This window comes from Parasteatoda tepidariorum, chromosome 2 (assembly GCF_982258835.1).
Source record: "Parasteatoda tepidariorum strain Cologne lab strain chromosome 2, Ptep-v5.0, whole genome shotgun sequence".
Lineage (NCBI taxonomy): Eukaryota > Metazoa > Arthropoda > Arachnida > Araneae > Theridiidae > Parasteatoda > Parasteatoda tepidariorum.
This window is the reverse complement of record NC_141756.1, coordinates 92,323,359-92,344,710: the sequence shown is the minus strand read 5'-3', so window position 1 is coordinate 92,344,710 and position 21,352 is coordinate 92,323,359. Positions and strand designations below refer to the sequence as shown.

General features: G+C 27.7%; 1 protein-coding gene across 3 annotated transcripts in view; it reads left to right on the top strand.

Moving 5' to 3' along the window:
- Window positions 1-21,352, top strand: part of LOC107453385 (calcitonin gene-related peptide type 1 receptor) — a 411,922-nt gene that overhangs the window by 188,450 nt on the left and 202,120 nt on the right. For all 3 annotated transcript variants that reach the window (XM_071177833.2, XM_087157756.1, XM_071177834.2), the window contains one exon: window positions 19,432-19,464. The gene's annotated coding sequence lies outside the window, so the exon portion shown is untranslated. The remainder of the gene's footprint in view (window positions 1-19,431; window positions 19,465-21,352) is intronic.

The window sequence follows — 21,352 nt, the reverse complement described above, 5'->3', positions numbered from 1 at the left end:
TTTCTTTTTTTCATAAGTTATTCCTGTAACCAATATCAGTGGGAAAAAAATTATGTTTCATCAAAATGTGAATTAAAATAATTATAAAAAGTAATTTAAACTTTACAAAACATTGAAACACACAGCGTCAATTTAAATGCATCATTTTGACAATTTTGTTTACAAATAAAATTTCGTGACTCATAAATTAAATGAATTTAATCAAAATGTTAATTACGATAGCTTGGTAATGAGAGGCGATAATTTAGGAGAGATAAAAATAGGTTTTTCATTTAGTTAATAAAAACTATCTCTAAGCTTACAGATTAAAAAGAAAATTGATATTTGTTTAAAATGTAATTTAAAATAGTTATAAGCGATGAACAAAAAATTTTTTAATTTCATCTTAACTTAAATGCCTTATGACCAATATTAAAATTCCTCATCTCAACAATTTTGTTCCGAGCAAAACCTTATGAAGCATGTTTTTAATAAGATATTTCTATTACAGAAAAGAACACTAAAAGTTATAACTCGTATTTAATCAAAATATAAATTAAGAGTTTTAAAATATTTTGACCTCAATAAGATTAAAATGTGAAATCAATTTTCAAGAGTTTTTAATTTTGATAACAAATATAATTTTGTTTTTTCAAGTTATAATAACAAACAAAATATTGTGATGCATAATTTCATAGTCTTCCATGACAATAAACCACCCATTTCAAAATTAATACTTAAACATAATCAACCTCAAAATATTCATAAAAAGAACCTAGACAATATTAAAATACAAAACCATTTTTCGAATGAAAACTTATTTGAATAATTTAATAAAGTCTTTCTAAAACATTCACTACGCGGAAATAAGACAAGCTACGAGACCTTTAAAACTTAAGTATGATCAAAATAAAAGATCAAAACCGAAATAAAGATCAAAAAAAGAACCAAAATCATTGTAAATTAAAAGAGACGTAAAAAGTTTGACCTCAATAACATGAAAATACGTTTAAGTTTTTACTCTTGATAGTTGTAATAACAATCTATTGTGACCTATAATTTATTATAGTCTTTTATGACATAAATCACCCATTTCGAAATTAATATTTAAACAAAATTAAACTTAAAATTTTCATAAAAAAACATTCTAGTTAAAATACAAAAACGTTTTTCAAGCTCTACATATTGCAAAAAATTTATTTATTTATATAGGAACAAAAACTTATTTTGCATAATTTAATAAAGTCTTTCTAAGGCATAGACCACGCGGAAATAAGACAAGCTACAAGACCCATCAACCTCTAAAGCTGAAGTAGGATCAAAATAACACACTCTGAAGCGTTCCAGCCGATTTCGTTACGGTTGACAGAGCACGTGCTCCTGGTAATGGGACACCTGCTCGCTTACGCGATAATATAACCTCAATTATCCAAGTCATGGTTATGCCCATCGCCCTTGAAAGGTATTTAGTCTTCAAAGAAGAAACAAAAAGAATAACTTTTTTCTTGCGGGAAATTTAATAGAAAGTATTAAGATTCCTTTTCTTTTTTTCCCATTCTTTTTTCGCTTTGTGTGGAAAATAAGTTATTGTTTTGATAGGCATGAACTTTTACTTAAAATTGAACTTTTAGTAGAGGTGTTAATTTAATTATTTCATAATAAAAAAACGATAAACTTTAAAAAAAGAACTTTAGAATCAGAGAATTATTAAGTCTAGGAATAAAACCAATCACCAAGTGTATGGGATTAGTTTCGTGTATGTTGTGTTCTAAAATGTACGCAATAAGTTATTTAGATAAAAAAGACAAGTTTTAAAACTAAAAGTAGTAAATTGTTCATTTATTATTTTAGAGCGTACAAAAAAGATCTGTTAAGTGCACGAAAAAGAGAACACCCTTAATAACTTTTTGTCTAATGATCGGATTTTCACGCACAGAGAATCAAACTTCAAATATGTGAATAAATTGGTTGAGATGGTATTTTAAGTTACGAAATCAAGCGCACAAAAGGTATCTTTTCTGAATAAACACACCGATTTTTTCGACAGATTTGGATTCTTGATCTTCAAGATATGGGGATAGCCTCAAACTGGAAAACATGGTCCCAATAATTCAGGCAGGAGAGCAGTCACAATTTTGCACCACTTAATGTACATTTCACTTTTTGCGCTTTACTTTGAGAACTTTTTTGAGCATATCAAAAATGTTTCGGACACATTTTAAAAGTTTGCTCGTCCAAATATAATTCTATGTGAAAAATTTTTTTTGTTGTTCTTTATCTATTATTATTTTATTAAAAAACAGTTGTAAAAAATTTGAATTGTAAGGTATCCAGATTTTTACATCATATTAAAGTAACTCGCTCCGCTCACTTATTGTTCCCTTTTATTCATCTTTGTTTTTTTTTCCTTTATGGTCGATGATTTTCAAAAAATAAATTGTTTATAAAATATAAAATTATTATAATTTCATTTAAGAACACTTCTTCAATATGTTAATCGTAACAAAAGGAACGATTACTTTGGATTTTAAAAGTAATCATCTGTACTTGAACAAAAATATCTAAACTAAATAGAGAATGCGCAATACAATAAGAAGATAATGAATGAGAATAAGGAGTGAAAAGTTGTTTAACTGGTTAACAATTTATAACGATAACCTTATATTATATAGCAGTTTGAATTAAAATCAGCTTTTATATCTCTTGAGACTTTCGATATAAGCATTAACATTTACGACAATTTTGATATAATATCGATATAAATATTAATATTTACAATAATTTCGATATAATATCGATATGAATGTTAATATTTAAGATAATTTCGATATAACATCGAAATATCGAAATAATTGTAAATATTTACGATAATTTCGATATAATATCGATATGAATGTTAATATTTACGATAACTTCGATATACTCTCGATATAAATGTAAATATTAACGATAATTTCGATATAATTTCAATATTATAAATATTAAGATATAGGATAATTTTGATATAATTTCGGCGTATAACTTTATATTCATTTTCGTAATTTTAAGTTCCAAATCTTATCAATTTTGCGAAGCAAAAAACAAATAAAAAGTGAGAAACTTATGAAAAAAAAATGAACTTGTACTTTAACTTGCAATACCTTTAGAACTGGAGTTTGAAAATAGCTCAAGTAAGGTTCACAAAAAATGACCATTTCGGCATGTCTAACTTAAATTCTTTAGTTACATTCATGCAGCCTGTAGAGCACAGGTATGGTATTTTTTCTCTAAAACAATTAACAACTAATAATTATTTGTTGTGAATTTAGCAATTAATAATTCTTGAACGAATTATCGAATGTTAAATTTTTTATTCTACTTTACTACCTTTCCATTTTTTTATATACCTTAATTTCTAATTCCAATAAATTTTTGTGCATGGAAGTAAAATGTAATGTAAACTTAAACACCAAAAAAAAAGCGGTAATTATGCTATTTAGTTACACAGAGATATAATAGCATCTGAGTAAAAGCAATACAATATTAAACATTTACGGAAAAAATAGCGTAATTTCACAAATTATATATAAAGAAGTTGATTTCCTTGGATTGAGACAACACGTTGTTCCTAGTTTTTTGTTGCCATTACATTTGCCATTTTGTCGCATCTTTTTTTAGAATTTGAATTATTTTTTTTTATACTTCGATTAATTTCTCCCTAAAAGTAATACCATAAAACAGTGGCTAAAAATAAAGTTCTTATTATATACATCTGCATGGAAATACCACATCAGTAACAGAAAAATGAACCATCTAATTAACCGACTTAAAGCAAATAAAACCGATGAACATTAGACCACTGTCAGATGCTATGGAATGGAATTAATACTGTTTTATCGCAATGTTTATATTATATTCAGATTAGTATCTCTCTCCCAAATCAAATCATCACATCTGCCATGCATGAGAGTATGAAATGAGTTTAATGAGAACGCTGACTGTCATTTACATCTGCTCTTCAATTCAAACTGCAGATTAATATAACATCTCTGTATGATATCATAGTTTTAAAACTATATATGAAATGAAATGCTCTTTCAATTATGTTTTTATTAGATGTGAATTATTTGGCTTGTTTATATTTTTTTTAAAAAAATAACACATTGCAAGAAATAATATATAGTTTTATATTTGTAGAATAAGGTCAATATGAATTTTAACTCTAGCAGTTTTATTTCAGTAGGCATATATAAAAAAATATTACAGGTGGTATCCGATAATATCCTACAGGGAAATATAGGATTCGAACCACAATTAAAAAATATCCGACAGGCTTATAAAAATCTGCTTGGGCAACTGAAACATCTTGTCAGACAGATAAAAAATATTCGACAGATATCCGTCAGGCAAATAAAAGATTCAATCTGGCATGATTTTTTTTTCTTTCTCTTACACGTACAGTGAGCTGAAAAAATGAACTACCCTGAATAACTTTTAATCTAATAATCGGATCTTCACGTTCTATCGGACTCATTCTTAATAGTTTGATGGGCTGATCTCAAATATGCCAATTAATTTGAGCATATGATATTTTAAGAAACAAAACCAGGCAAAAAGTCATATCGGATTTTTGAACCATCAAAATATGGGGGGTAGCCGCAATCTGGGAAATATGGTCCCCATAGATTGGTCATTAAAGCGAACCAAAGTTTGGGCGTCTTAGCGTTCATTTTACTTATTGCGTATTTCGCCATACCTCGAACTTCTTAAACAAATTAAAAAATATTAGGACACAATTATAAAATTTGCTCATCCAAAGATAATGCATGCAGAAACTAAATTTTAGTAAACATTTATGATTTTTTAATATTTTATTCAATATTAGTCGAAAAATTTTTTACGTCATTTTAAAAAATTTTATTTTCAATGTAAAAATGCAAAATTTAAGCGAAACCAGTTGAATAACTCCTAAGAAATTGAATTTTACCTATGCGACTTCATTAAAGTTTGATTTCTCAGGAACTAGTCAACCAATTTCGTTAAAATTTTGCATTTTGTTATGTAAAATTTCATATTCAAAATTATGGTAAAAAATGTACACATTAAAATTCACAACTTTTTCGACATTATTTAATTAAATATTAAATATAAATATTTATTAAAATGCATTATTTGAGTAAAATTACTCTCAATACTTGATCCATTAGTTCCCTTGTCTTCTGAATCGGGCTCAAAATTACAAGGCTACATGGTTTAACATTAGTAGTCGCAAACCTAAGAAATTGGGTCGGCTGTTCAACGACGGTTATAAAATAAAATAAAATATCCTTGTGGTATGTGAAACATTTACTTCTTAACCATGCTCATGATGCTTACGCAATTTAAAAAATTCTTTCTCCAACAACAAAGGATTGTAGTAAAAAGAAAACTAAATTGAAGTCTTCAAAGATCCTCATGATTTTCTCAAGTGGGTTTTTAAGTTAAAAATCAGTCAACACATTTTTGCAATAAGGCAAAAAAGTTACGATAAAACCTTGCATCTATCGATCTTCGTAACCTAGGAAACTTTCTTCAATCAAAATCTTTGTTAACTCACTTTTGTTTCCAATGCTAGCCAACTGGACTGGAAAATGGAAGAAAGTTGGAAAGCTCTATTTTTTTTCTTCTAATCTTCATTGTTCGAATTTTTTTTTCCTCTCACCTTTTATTCAACTTGATCTAGAGTGTAGAATTCATCTTTCAATACTTCATCTTGAGCTGCATAAATTTCTCTTTTCATTCTTAAGAATTGGAGTCGAATGGTTAGTTTGCTTCAGGGTTTCTTCTTCTATTCTTTTGATATTGAAGATACTCAAGTGCAATACTAAGAGGATTTGAGATAAATAAGAAGGATATTGCTTTTTGATGTTTCACATTTAAAGTTCTCAGTTTGGTGTCATCTCATTTTTTTGTGCATCTTTTTTGTGTAAATAAACTCTAACAATAAACTTGAAAGTTTGTCTTTTAAATTCAAGTAGCGTATTTTTTTATTAAAAGATATATGGAGAAATGCCTCGTTCAAAAGAAGTATTTTCTACAATAGAGTGCAGAAGATTTGTTTTTACGTCTAAGTATGTAAGAATATAAGAATGATTTTATATTTAGAATTTAATCATGGACGAAAATATAGACCTCTGAGGAATTTGTACGACAATTTATATAGTACTCTTTAAATTGTGGACGTATAAATTTTACATTTTTAATCTCAAACAAATATCGTTAATAGAAAATAACAGTAGGAGACATTTATTTTTTAACGGTTTTATAGCTTGATCTAAATAAGTACCTGTATAATTAAGGATTTTTTTTTGAAATTTCATATTTAAATTTCTTAGTTTGGTGTCATCTCATATTTTTTTTGAAAAGTGCATCTTTTTTTGTGTAAATAAACTCTAAGAATAAACTTGAAAGTTCGTCTTTTAAATTCACATAACGATTTTTTTTATTATTAAATAAGGTATAGGGAAATGCCATGAGTAAAAGAAATCTTTTCTACAATTGTGTGAAGAAGATTTGTTTTTACGTCTAAGTATGTAAGGATAAAAGAATGGTTTTAATTTTGCAAGTTAATCACAGAGGAAAACATGGACCTTTGAGGAATTGTACGACAATTTATATAATACTCTTTAAATTGTGGACGTATAAAGTTTACATTACACTAGGTTAAAATAACACTAGGAGACATTTATAATTAAGCGGTTTTATAGTTTGATGTAAATAAGTACCTGTAAAATTAAGATTTGCTTTTTGGATGTTTCACATTTAAATTTCTTTGTTTAGTGTCATTTTAATTTATTTTTTTTATTAGTGCATCTTTTTTGAGTAAGTAAACTCTAAAAACTAACTTTGAAGTTTGTCTTTTAAATTCAAATAACGCATTTTTTTTTATTAAAATAAGGTATAGAGAAATGCCACGTGTAAAAAAAAATCATTTCTATAATTGGGTGAAGAAGATTTGTTTTTACATTTAAGTATGAAAGAATATAAGAATGGTTTTAATTTTACAAGTCAATCATGGATAAAGATATAGACCTCTGAGGACACGACAATTTATATAATACTTCAAGGTATTTAATACTACTAGGCAATGATTTATATAATTCCACGAGGTACGACAATTTATATAGTACACTTTAAATTGTGGATGTATAAACTTTACATGTCCCGCAGAAGACTGATCGTTAAGACACGGCTCCCAGCAGATCACCGAAGTCAAGCATCACTTACTGCAGTCAGTGTGCAGGTGGGTGACCATTTGAATCAGTCTGCGTTGAGACCAAGGGTTTGGGGTATTGGTCCTCGCTAAACTGGTCTACTTTAAAGTGCTCGACTTCGCATGAAGATAGTCGAGCTACCCAAGCGGGGGTGCCATCCCCTCTGCAGAGGATCAAAATTGTGATGGCATGTCATTGGATCATCCTCAGGGATGTTTCCAGATCGTCGCCAATAGCCTTATGCTGCTCTAGTGCGACTTAAATAAAGTACCTCCCTACCATAAACTTTAGATCTTTATTCTCAAACAAATATCGTTATAAGAAGATAACACGAGTGAGCATTTATTTTTTAATGGTTTCATAACTCGATTTAAGTAAGTACCTACATAATTAAGATCGCTTTGAAATTCAATAATCGTGAATTCACACCGGGAAATTAAATCTCGTAGTTCATGAACCAATATCCCATACATACCTTCCCAGCATTAATTTATAGCTATTTTAAGCATTTCACTCATTTGTAAAACGCTTTCCCTGAAAGTCAATCGTAGAATATGTCTTCATATTATACTAAATAATATGCATTTTGATCAGTAATACATTGTAATTTGACCAATAAACGTGTCAAATAAATTGCAACATCATGGTTGGGGTTATTCTGAGATTTAGAAATCTTAATTCGATTTTGTTTCAACTAACTGCCAATTCCTTCAATCGTTATTTATATTAAATCCCCCAATTTAACTCAATATATTACAATTGGAAAAAAATAATTTTTGTTTACTGTTGCATGAGATTTTTAACAGACCCTAGATTGTTGATTTCACATTGCTGATTTCAATCGGTTTCTCTCTGCAAGTTGCTGATTTTTTTAAATTACATTTTTAGTTTTTTTTTTTTTTTTTTGTAGAAATGTACAAGTTTGAAAACGTTATGTACAACAAGGAATTGCATAAATGTAGTGACAAACTTCTGGGGGATTTAGGAAGCATCTATGGAATTAAAGCTGCATCGAAACCCAGGTCCTAAAATGTCATACGCCGCTAGACGCGTTTTCCTATTATTATCTGATTTTCGCGTGCTTCTGAACAGTTCATAATTGGGGAAACGCCCCTATCTGCGTATGACAATATATTACGCCATTTATCCTGATGATAAGCCCCAACTCCCCTAGAAGTTTGTCACAACATTTACGCGACGCCCTGTCATACTTGCAAATTTTGACAAAAAATAGGCTCAAATGTAATTTTAAGAAAAATATCTTTTTTTGTAAAAGAAAAACTATTTAACTTCAAATTTGAAAATGCAACACATGAATTAGGCAAGATCAAGCATTTGTATAAATGCAAAAAAAAATTTGTTTCCATGTGTAATTCGTTCAAGGAAAAAAAGGACGTCCATTATAAAGTTCGATTTCAAAATAAGATTGGTAAGGCATTTGATCAAAATCTTTCTGAATGAAATTTGACAGAGATATAATCTCGCCTTGGCGATATTTCGTGTAAGTGTATTTTAAGGGGAAAGGAATTAAAATATATTTTGGATAATTTTAATGCGTGTCTTCGAATGTAACAACCTCGGTAAACATTCGGTTGAACTGAACTATTCAAATTCATTCTCGTTTTTAAATTTGAATTGTAAATTTCTGTTTCGGATTTATTTATAAACGATGTGCATTTGGCGAATGAAGCAATTTATAGGATAACTTTTGTTTCGTATTTCGTGATTATGGTAAGCATCCAAATAAAAATTTTGAAGTTAATGATTTATTTAAATTTTTGATAATTCTTACTTGTAATTTTTATAAAAGAAATTAAGTTTTGATAAATCGTGCTGAACTGCTGATTTGGTATATTAATGTGGTTTAATTTTTGTATTTTGTTTTCAAAAAAGTAATGACTCCTTAAATAATTAAAAATTGATCTCTACTTTTCTCACAGGTCATACTTCATTTTAAGTTTTTATAGAATTATTATTAATTTAATTTTTATATGGGAAAAACTAGAAAATAAAAACTGAATATTTTCTTCAAAACAGCGGTAATATTTCAAGCTATCCCCCATTCTTAAAAGGAAATTGTTTGCACACGATTATAAAGTATAGTACAATCCAATTAACTGTATTGAAAGAAAATAGACACTTAAAAAAAAGTAATTCGGGTAATTTTTAGTTTTTTTAATACATAGATTCTACAATTTTAATCTCACATTATTTCAGTTCAATATAAGATGTATGATATACAATATTTCATACCCTGAATGCTCTACTTGAAATTTTTGTATTCAATTAAAAAATAAAAACAATAAACTAACATAGAAACAGTATTGTCATGCAGTATTGTCATTCTAGACATTATCTTTCAAGGTGTCCCCAAACCTATCTTTTCAGCTAGCATATTCTATTTTCCTAAAAAACTTTCTTTTCCAAGAATTCTTGAAGAAGAAAAATTATGTTTGGGGTAAATACGAATTGCACTACCCCAAGGTGATTAAGTGAAAACTATTCCATTCATATTTTCATAATTTCGTTTTGTTATTTTAAGAACCTAACCTAACTAAATCAACCAATGACTTGATTACTACTAAATTATTTTTTATTTTAAATTAAATTAATTATTATCAATCTTACTATAAGAAAACATTAACAAAGTCATTACTATTTGAATAAACTCAAAGTTTTTTTTTTTAATAATATTATCAAACAATAAAAAAATTACTTTTTAAAACATCTGATTTCAAAACAAACTAATTCAAAAGAAGCTACTTAAAAATAAAATTATTTTTTAAACAATAAAAAGAAAGCTAAATATGATTATTTTAATTAATAATAAAAATACAGTATGAAAAAAAGAAAATAATGAAGAGTGAAATTGAAACAATCCTTAATTAAATTACTTATGTGCTTCAAACTCTAGCAAATAAGAAAAATAAGCTTCACTGAATGACAATTCAATTAATATTTTCAAGAGAGAATTAAAATCCACTGCTTACTCAATGAAAAGATAGCAATGAAATGTTAAAATATTAAGTGATGATTGACATTTAATTAAAGCATTTTAATCAGGAATGTAATAAAAGAATACTACCAAAATACATCGAGTGTTATTATAACAAACTTAAGTACCTATTTTTCGTATAAAAATTTCATAAATATATTAAATTAAAGGCTGAATAAAAAGACTTGAGAAAATGTTTTAAAAAATACTATGAGTGCATTGTAATATTTTTTTATGTTAACAATTATAGCATTGATCATAATTGCAGTACCTTATCAATCTCAAACAACATCAGATAGTTTGTATACGCAATTTTAACTATTTTTGCAGAAGAATACTAATTATTATTCTTAATAGTAATTTTTAATAACAATTTTAGTAGAACATCATCCCTACTGTTTTTTTAGTATCTCGAAATATTCGGAAAAAGAATAAACTATACTATTCATATTTTGAATCATAACTATTAGAATAATATGTATACAATAAGTATAACTATCCTAACTATCATACTTGAATCATAACTATTGTATAATAGCTATCTAATTGCAAAGCTGTTGTTGTAATTTAGTTCATTATGAACAAAGAAATGCGTGATCCAGCGCATAAAGCTAAACGTTCACAATAATATGCGGTTCAACCTGCAAAAGTGCAGAAAATTTGATTTCTTTTCAGCTTTACTAGTCAAACTTGTAGATGTGTAGATGGTTCAATATTCATTCAAACGTTTAACTGTATAAACAAAAAATATGTACCTTAAAAGAATATTTCCTTATTATAGTCTGTGTATTGTAATTCAAAATTCATCAAAACTTTTCGCAATTAAATATCGGGTGCTCCAAAAAAATAGTTCATTATTATAGTTTTTTGTATAGCCTCAACGTTCAGTCAAACTTTTAACAGTTTGATCTACAAAATAACAGGTATCCCCAAAAAACAAAAATTTTATAATAGAGTATAAATAAATCTATATTAATACAAAGAAGATTTTGTGCATAGGTGTTTTTCTCTTATGAGAATTGAACTATTTGTGTCAGGTTCCTAAATTTCTGACTAATTTTAGCCCCCAATCTTAAAAATTCAATTCAATCGTTGAGAAGAGACGTATTAAAGGGGGAATTTTCTCATTGATTTAACATTAACCGTTATTTTAAGCTAGTTGAATATCCATTTTTCGTATGGGGAAAAATAAGTTAATAACCACTAAACTAATAAGTTAATAATCACTTAAGATATGTATCTTTAAACTGAATCTTCTCTTACCTATTTACAGTTAAAATATAATTGTATTTATTTATTTATTTTTTGCTAAGTTTCTTGATCCTACTCTAATGACCTTGAAGCCATGACCAGTAAAATAAAAGTTAGAAAACATTGAAGAAAAAAAATAAAAAGTCAAGTTTTAAAATTGAACATAAGAACGAGTCTAACTTTTGAGCAATTTTAAGAGTATTGAATTTTAACAACAACTGAATTGAAAGCATCTTTGAAGTTACGAAATTGCTTACATAGACTTTTTTTTAATATTGAAAACCGTTTTGGAATTCAAACTCTTTTCAAAGTTTTGTATTTGTTTACATAAAAATGTGATTTAACCTTCAAGCTACTGAAGGACTGTAAAAAAAATGAACAATTTCTCATCATTTCTTTTGCCACTTTGGAAATTTCAATCTTAACTATCAGATTGCGTGACATTTGGTGAGGAAAAATGTTTTTCCTATGTCCAAAAAGAATAGATCATTCGTGTCGTAGAATAACGGAAAACTGTCCAAGCGAAATTTCTATTTCTTCAGAAAACGCAATATTGTAGATCTAAAATGTCTAGCAATGTGTACATGGTGAAATTTCTTTTTAATTTTATTTTAAAAAAACGTGATATTGAATGTTGTCTGACTTCTTGGATTTCAAAAGAGAAAATCTACTTTTAAACTGATTTAATCTGATTTTTGCGAGTATGTATCTCCTTTCCTTTGAGAATTGGATACAATGCAAGCATTTGTATAGAAATTTTAACTGAATTCCCTACATATTAAAACTACTTTTATGTTTATAGTTTTTATTTCGTTCTCAAATAAATTATTTTATCAATGAAGGCAATAAATATATTATATCATTTTAAAATTTTTAAAAATAAGCATGGAATCAGTAAATATAAATGTTACCCCGGAAAAAAGTATGCCTTCTTTTCAAATATGATTATTCTAAACTGTACGGTGCAATACAAACGAAACAGACCACATTGAATAATTTTTAATCTCTATAATTATATCTTAACGTTCTTGGATTCAATCTTAATAGTTTGAGGGGGTGACTTAAAATATAGTTCCTGAGAATTAAAATTTTTGAAAAATCACATATTTAAAATTCATTTTCTCAGGGTTTATTTAACAGATTTAGCTAAAATTTGTATTTTATCATTTAAAATTACATTACTTAAAATAATGTAACAAATTGAATACCTTACAGTTCAAAATTATTTCGACAATTTTTTAAATAAAATAATAAAACTAGGAAAAGTAATTTGTTAAATGGAATAATCCATGGATAAAAGAATTTTATAATCGTATATAAAAAAGTTCTGTAGTAATGGAGAAATTTGCAAAAATTAAAATTACCATTAAGGGTTGCAAACGTTGGACCATTCTCTTGACCAACTTACAGGGACGATATTTATCTGATTGCGGCCACTTCCTTATTTAGGAGTCAAAAATACAAATCCTTCGAAAAAAAGGCATGTTTAATCCGCATGTTTTGTGTCCGATTTCGTAACTGAAATTATCGTCTGCTTTAACTAATTAACATATTTGAGGTAATTTTTTGAACCATTAAGATTGCGTTTAGAACAAGAGGATCAAACCATCGAAAGTTATTCAGGGTGGTCTGTTTATATTTTTGCGCAATGTACTTATAAAATAAAAGTTCAGCTACAGTAGTGATTAATCGTGTAAAACTCATTAATTTTTCAACTATATTTTAGTTTGTTCCTAACTTTCTACGAATGACTTAAACAAGTTTAATTTATTTTTGTACTTTAGTACAAAGGAGATTTTGTACTACAATACAAGCAAGCGTATTTTAGAAAGAGTTAACAGAATTTTTCTTACATAAAAATAATTCTCTTAAGAGGCATAAGAAAAATGTATAACTTTTATAAAAATTTCAACTCACTTTCTCAAAGGAAAAGGTACAAAAAAATATGAACAAAAACTAATACGTGATTAAGTGGGGGATTAGATGAATGATATATGTGTAGAATGAAGAATTCGTAGGACGTGCAGCTTTACTTTTTACGCTTCTTTGATCGTCTATGTGCTTAAATGCATTAGTACATCGAGCGGAAGTCCAGTGGATTAAGTTTCAAAAGCGATAACACCACTTATTGTGCTGATAGTCTGCTATGGAATTTAGTTATAAAGACCGTGATCTTTTTATGTAGTTTCTATCAACTTAAATAAAAAGTACTTACATTTATTTTGTGTTTAGCGATTTTTAAACTAACAATTTAATTGTAATTTTATAACAAGTTTAAGGAAAAAAAATATTATTATTTGTAAAAAACAATTTTTTTATTTATTTTCAAAGTTTAGGTTTTAATTTTTCTTAGAATTCATTTCAAAAAAATTCATACTGTTTTAACAAGATATTAATTTAAAATAAAAAACCAAATCTGTCAATTTTATTTAAAAGTAGAGCTATATCTTCAACCTCCAAGGTATTTTTTTCCGGCGTTTATCGAGAATTGTTCCTTCTTCTTTCTTTGAAGTATTTTTTTTTATACTTTGAATATTTTAATAGAAAAGTGGAATAAAAATTCGATGGTGTATTGGAAAAATATGCTTAAACATGAAACCAATAGTACATGGGATAATAATAAACAGCTTATTTCTGGCTTCAAGATTTATTTAAATCTTTCGACTTAACTTTTGCAGCATTAAAATTTAAGTATGAAAAGCAGTTTATGTTAATGCTGACATATTAAAATAAGCATACTATGAGTTTAAAGTTTTCCACTTTCCCCGGAAATTTCCTGGGACAATATGTCCCAATCATCTTGAATATTGTAAAAATACGTTTATAGAATTTATTGAATATTATAAAAATACATTGATACATATGCATTAAATACATTTATAGAAATAAATAATGAAAATAATATAGATGCATCGAATTATTTATTCTTACCAGAAGTTGTTTTACTATAAGCTGAATAGAAGCTAACACATGTTCGCCATTTTTAATATGAGACTATTGCCAAGTTTCTTTAGTCATATTTTTATTCCCTAATGCGTAAAATACCCTGAAAACATAAAAAAAAACATACGAAATCGGGATATGTTTATCGATTAGGGAATAAGTATATATCTAATTCGGGTTGAGAGACGCTCTTACTCATCATGAAGTATGTAAAGAGTTTTCTTTTCAATTCTAAATCATTTTAAAAAAACGACACATTTTATTTTTAAAATCTGACGAAATGGAAAATTTTCCAACCAAATACAGATCACAGAATAAGTTTAAATTTCTGTATAATTTGTTTTAAAGAACATAAGTTCAATATAAGTTCCAAAAAAATTTCCCAAAGATTTAAGGGTGACTGGTCTCCTTACCAATGGTAGACAGAGATGTAGCAGATGAGCGTAGAATTCTTTTAAAAATATAAATAAATAAAATGAATGGTATATTAATTGTTTTTCTTTTATTTAGAAAAATGAAGTTAAAAGGTTTTAAAACGTATATTGAATTGAAAATATCTTACTAGGAAAAGCGAAAGAAAATATGTACGCTTCATGAAATTTTTTCAACAAAAGCCATACGATAAGAAATATTTAAATTCGATACTTGCAACACGAGAAGAAGTGCAGTGAGCTAACAATGTGATGTCAATCAGATTTTAATTGGATACCTGTAAGCGACGTCACACGCGTGTCTGTCGAACCTGATTTTGAGCTGACGAATGCGACGATTTACTTACGATGACGTCACGGTGACTGGTATCCAATCATCCCACAGAGTATTGAAAATAAATACCAAGTTATACCACGATCTAAATTAGGAAACTTTATTTCTAAATCTGTAGGCGTCTGAAGATTTTTTTTTTAATCTCTAAAGTCTTAACTCATACTCTACGCTGACTCTTATGTTAGACTTAAGTGTATATTAATAGCAATTTTAAACCCATAAAATAATTTTCCCTTTCTTTTAAATTTAAAATGCATTTAAAACTGTAAAAGAGATAAAAGGCTTTTGGAAAACTCATAGTAGAGTTTCCCGTTTAAATTTCGCATTTATTAAAAATTTATACCATATTCTTAGAATCCAATCTTACTATTAATTTCAAAATAAAATAAAAAGTCTTTTTGATAATTATTCTATTTAAAATAACGTTTCTTAAAATAATTTTAAGTATTGAATTGCTCCAAGCCTTCGATCAAGCTTTATTTCTCTAAAATTTATCACAACTAATTGCTCTTTCATTAATAAGTAATTCTTACATTAATTTTCCTTTTCTCTTTCCAATTAAAATGAGTAATCCAGACTTTTACGTGAGAAAAAAATAAACTTTGTTATCTTTTACTATTACGATACTCTTTTTTTTATGATAAAAGCTAGAATTCATTAAATCATGCAAATTTATCCCATTTGTTGGGACGCTTTAATCTGATTAACTAAATGACTCTTCGAAGATTAAATGTAACTCTAGATGCTAAGCTATCGTCTTTTTTTGTTTTTTCAAGAGACGTTCGATTAATAAAAAAATTTTATTTTATCTTTAATACTATCAGGCATTAAATGTTCTTTATCAAGGGGGGTGGTAGCAGATTTCTATTGGATAAACACTTAACGGTAAAAAGTTAAAAATATTCAAAATAAATATCGAAAAAATCTCGAATTACTTATCATTTTAAATAAAATGATAAATTTCCTTCTTTATAGTTTGAACTTAAATTAGACAGATTGTTTTGTTTCTCCATAACTTAAGAATATAATAAACAAAAAAATTTTCTCATTGTTGTCAGAGCGTTTTTATTGGTCAGAAAAATATGATGAAATCGTTAATTAAAAACGAAGAACAATAAATCGTTGGTTACCATCAACATAAAATTAATAAATGTCACAACGGTACTTACCTGAAGATAATTTATTTTTTCTCTTAGTTGAAATTATTTTTGTTCTGTTTCATCAGAGTATTGTAGAGTCATCTTCATTTGTTTTTAAATATTAAAAAACAGTTAAAGGTACTTGTAACTAAGCACTTGATGATAACTTGGGGCCTTAAGTGTTTAAAAAGCTTAAACACTTATCGGCAAAATCTTTAAAATGAATGAGTAATCTTTGTAATAAGAAAATCTTAAATATCATTTTTATAATGAAATAATTATCAAAATTCCTTCAATTTAAATTATAATCATGATTGTGTTTCTCTATATTACATGAAAGGATAATGTCAAAAACTGTTTCGTATTGTTGACGGTGCATCCCTATTCAACAAAAAAAAATCAGGTAATGAGATCATTAACTAAAAAAAGGAGGATTCTTTTTTTCTCTCCCGTCAATAGCGTAAAGTTATTCGAATTATGACGGTCTTTACCTCTAGAGTATTTATTTATCACTATTAAAACTGCATTTTTATTCTTTTCTATTTTCATTAAAAATATTTTTATAAATCTTTGAAGTTATTCTGAACTTTTTTTTAACTATTATACTTTATATATTTAAGTATTTCGTCGTTTCAGCTTTGTTTGCTAAAATTTTAAGCGGAATGAAAATTAAATGTAATACCATGGCAATCTTAATTGAAATTTAACGTTTAAATCTATAAGTTGCGATTTTTATCATAAAATATTTCTATGTTATCCCATTATGCAATATTTTTTTAAAACACTTAAATTTATCGTTTTACAATCATCAAATATTAAATAAGTTATACTAAGTTTTAGAAAAGTCATATTTATTTTTACAGTCTATATATTTGTCGTAACACTGTATACAATGAAAGCTGAACAATACCAGTAACTTAAATGTTAAATAAAATACTGTAGTAATACTAAGATGGACAATTTTTCTTCTGTTAGGTTAGTAATTGCTTCTATATAGACTATGGTTGGAACTGTCTGCTACTGTTTTTTCTTTAGTTCTGGTTATATTTGGACCAAGACAGAAGTTGATTAGTAAATCAACTGTTTCCTTAAGTCTGTCTCCATAATAAGAAAGCAATGTTGCTTTTCATAAAAAAACATAGGGTAATAAAAGAGAAATTGCTTAAATTATTTTTGTAGCACCCTCTGCAACTGTGGTATGGTTGCAGCTTTGGTAATCAATTTTGGTAAAAAGTAGACTAGACAAAGCTAATTTAAGAAATATGCTAAATACTTTAAAATAAAAAGTATGATTTATCACATTTAAAAAAATATAAGAGTTTTTCAATTTGATTTAGGAAATTCCAGAAAGTTTTTAAACCTAAACTATTTATATTTTCAACAGTTAGACGTTTTAAGAAGTTAGTCCGAATATAATAATGTCCGAAAATGTATTTATATTTTCACCAGTTAGACGTTTTAAAAAGTTAGTCCGAATATAATAAAGTCTGAAAATGTATTTATACTTTCACCTGATAGACGTTTAAAAAAGTTAGTCCTAATATAATAGAGTACGAAAATGTATTTATATCTTCACCAGTTAGACGTTTTAAAAAGTTAGTCCGAATATAATAGAGTACGAAAATGTATTTATATTTTCACCAGTTAGACGTTTTATAAAGTTAGTCCGAATATAATAGAGTACGAAAATGTATTTATATTTTCACCAGTTAGACGTTTTAAAAAGTTAGTCCGAATATAATAGAGTACGAAAATGTATTTATATTTTCACCAGTTAGACGTTTTATAAAGTTAGTCCGAATATAATAGAGTACGAAAATGTATTTATATTTTCACCAGTTAGACGTTTTAAAAAGTTAGTCCGAATATAATAGAGTACGAAAATGTATTTATATTTTCACCAGTTAGACGTTTTATAAAGTTAGTCCGAATATAATAGAGTACGAAAATGTATTTATATTTTCACCAGTTAGACGTTTTAAGAAGTTAGTCCGAATATAATAAAGTCCGAAAGTGTATTTATATTTTCACCAGTTAGACGTTTTAAAAAGTTATTCCGAATATAAGAGTCCGTAAAGCAATTTATGTTTTCACCAGTTAGACTTTTTTTAAAAGTTAGTTCAACTATAATAGAGTCCGAAATTTGCGAGTCCTGTTCGTCAACACTCGGTTCCAGGTGTTGGGGAGCAGGAAGTGAGTCTCCTGATACTTTTATATCCCTATTGTCACGGTAAAAAATAAAAACCAGTGTTGATTTCAATATATTTCGACCTAAGTCATGGCGGTTCAGGAAATTGAGCTCTCGGCTCCCAGCAATAGCTGATCGTATTGAATTCCGCATCCTGCTCTCCCCGTCCACAGTGCTGACGTTAAATATCCTCAGTGGCAGGCGAATCATGGGTTAAAGTCCCCTTGCCTCCAGGCTAAACATGGGAGATTTTCGTGGTTTTCCCCTCCATATAACGCAAATACGGGTTACTTCCATCAGAAAGTCCTCCATAAAGGCAAATTTCTCCCAATAAAATCCAGGAGTACCATTGTCTTCTGAATTGGGTTCAAAATTACAAGGTTGCGTACTTGAACAATGGTAGTCGTAAATCCTAAATTGGCTCGGCTGTTCAACGACAGTTATAAAATATAAAATAAAATACATTTCATACATCTTATATTAGATACCTTTAAGAAAGTGATTTATCAAGTTTCAAAACTTCAAATCGTTTGTGCTGTACTATAAGTTTAAATTGAAGTTAGGATACAAAGCCTCAAAAAAGGAAAAATCCATCAAAGGAGGACTATCACCTTGTAACGATAGAGGAATCTAATCTCCTCAGGCACATTTTTAAAATTACTTCATCCCAAATGATCAAAAGTGAATCCTTACAAAAAAGATAGCACCCTTCAAGGACTTTGTGGTGCATAATGACGGAAACGAAATTATTTCTGGTTCGTAATTTCGAGATGCCATTTAAGGATACGTGACATTCTATGCTAAACTTTTTCAAAAGTTACTCTGCGTTCAAAGAGTTTATGCTTAAAAGTAACTAAATGTATGTGTGATGCGTTATATTCAATACCAGATTAATGATCATTACAATTTTTTTAATGTGCATTCTGTTTTTTTTTTCAGGTGAAGGTAAAAAAAGAGTACTTTAACTTGCAAGTAAGTTTAGTTTTTATAATTTATATTTGATTTTGTTTTCTTTTATTGTTATATTGTTAGATTAAGTTTTCAGACTCGAATGATTTATATTTGAATTGATTCGAATGATTTATATTGAAATGTTTAAAGCATTAGAATCGTACTTTCCATTAAAATAACATTTTATTGGTTATTTGTATAGCTATGTCGTCTGCAAAAAAAAAGGAAATAACTTTTGATCTAGTAGTCGAATTTTCAGGTAATAGTTTTTCAATCTTAATGGTTCATAAATTTACCCTTATATATGTTAATTAATTAGTGAAGACAATGCGATATTTTAAGTTATGAAATTAAATAGAGAAATGCACTTTTTCTGAATAAAAATACCCTTTTTTATGATAGAAAATGGCAATTTTTTATCCTCAAATAGCTGCAGTTCAAAGAATATGATTCTAATAGTTTTGTCAGAATAGCAATAGGAAGTTCGTACCTCTTAATATTTATTTCACTCGTTTTGAGTTCCAAAATTTTTTTATTCGCTTATCAAGTTCTTGAAACGGGCTCAAAGAGAAACTATCATTAAAGAGTCCAAAATTTAAACTTCCCTACCTAACTTATTTTAATTATTAAGTAAAGTTAATTAATTAATTATTGAATAATGGTAGCGCGTATTCTCGTGTAGTAAATTAGATACTTTTGGGAGTTGCTCCAAACTTACAAAAGAGCTTAGTGAAAACTAAGGCGACGTCATCAGAATATTATTTTTTTTTGCATTACAATGCATTATTATATAAAGTATGGTAAATATTTAAATTACTTTTTTCTCAATACATGGTTTACAGAAGTGAAATATCGATTAAATATCTATCTTATTTAGCTTCCGTTTTTTTAGATTTTTTCTTATTTTTCAGAATCATATCTTTAGCTTTGTGTATGAAAATGGGCTAGTTTATACAATTTTTCTGGATATTCAAATTGTGAACATTAAAAAACAACTTCGTTATAAATGCTTTCTTATGTTAATGTCCTAACTCTTCCAAATTTATGAAAAGAGCTTGTTTATCCCAATGCTATCAATGTTCCCTTAATACAACGTAAAAAAGGAGGAAAAATATTAAAATCAAAAATAGTGAAGTTATTTGAGTTAAATTGCCGTCTTTTTAGAACATTTTGAGGGACAAGAAATGTTTATTATATTTTTAGATAAAATAAAAGAACTTTTTTAACTCACACAATCAGCTCAATCGTGTAATATTTTTAACAGAATCCAAAGGTAAAAACCTGATTTACTGCTGTATGACACTAAGAAAAGGTGAAAATGGGCCAAAAGAACGATGCGTGATTCTTTTTCATGTCTATTCCATATGCAATACGGTATATACGTCATTGTATCCGGATATCCCATTCATGGTATATGAATATTCCGTAGGATATATGGATATTCCATATGGCATACGGCTGTAGCATACGGAACCATATGACATTCAATATGATCAATGTATACGAATAATCCATGAAGTATTTTTGACGCATCTACATAGAATCTATTCTTGTTGACTCATACCGGTAAAACTTGGTGTCTACGTTACCTGAACCATAAGGAAATGAAATCTGCAACATAAAAAATAAGTTCAAATTTCAACTAATAGATGCAGTTTATGCACGGGAAAATATTTCATCAAATTGCCTTATTTTTTGACAACCAAATGCTACTACTGTAGCAATAATTTCGCACCATGTCGCTGCAAGAGAAAGAATGAATGTTACTAGTAAAATCTTATTTAAGTAACTGCAATAGCACAGCTAGAATATCGATGCCACGTAATTGCAATGAATCGTGCTACATTTTGTAATGCATCCCACCTTTCTTAAGCTGGCCTCGCTAAAACGCTACTTGAACATCTGCTTG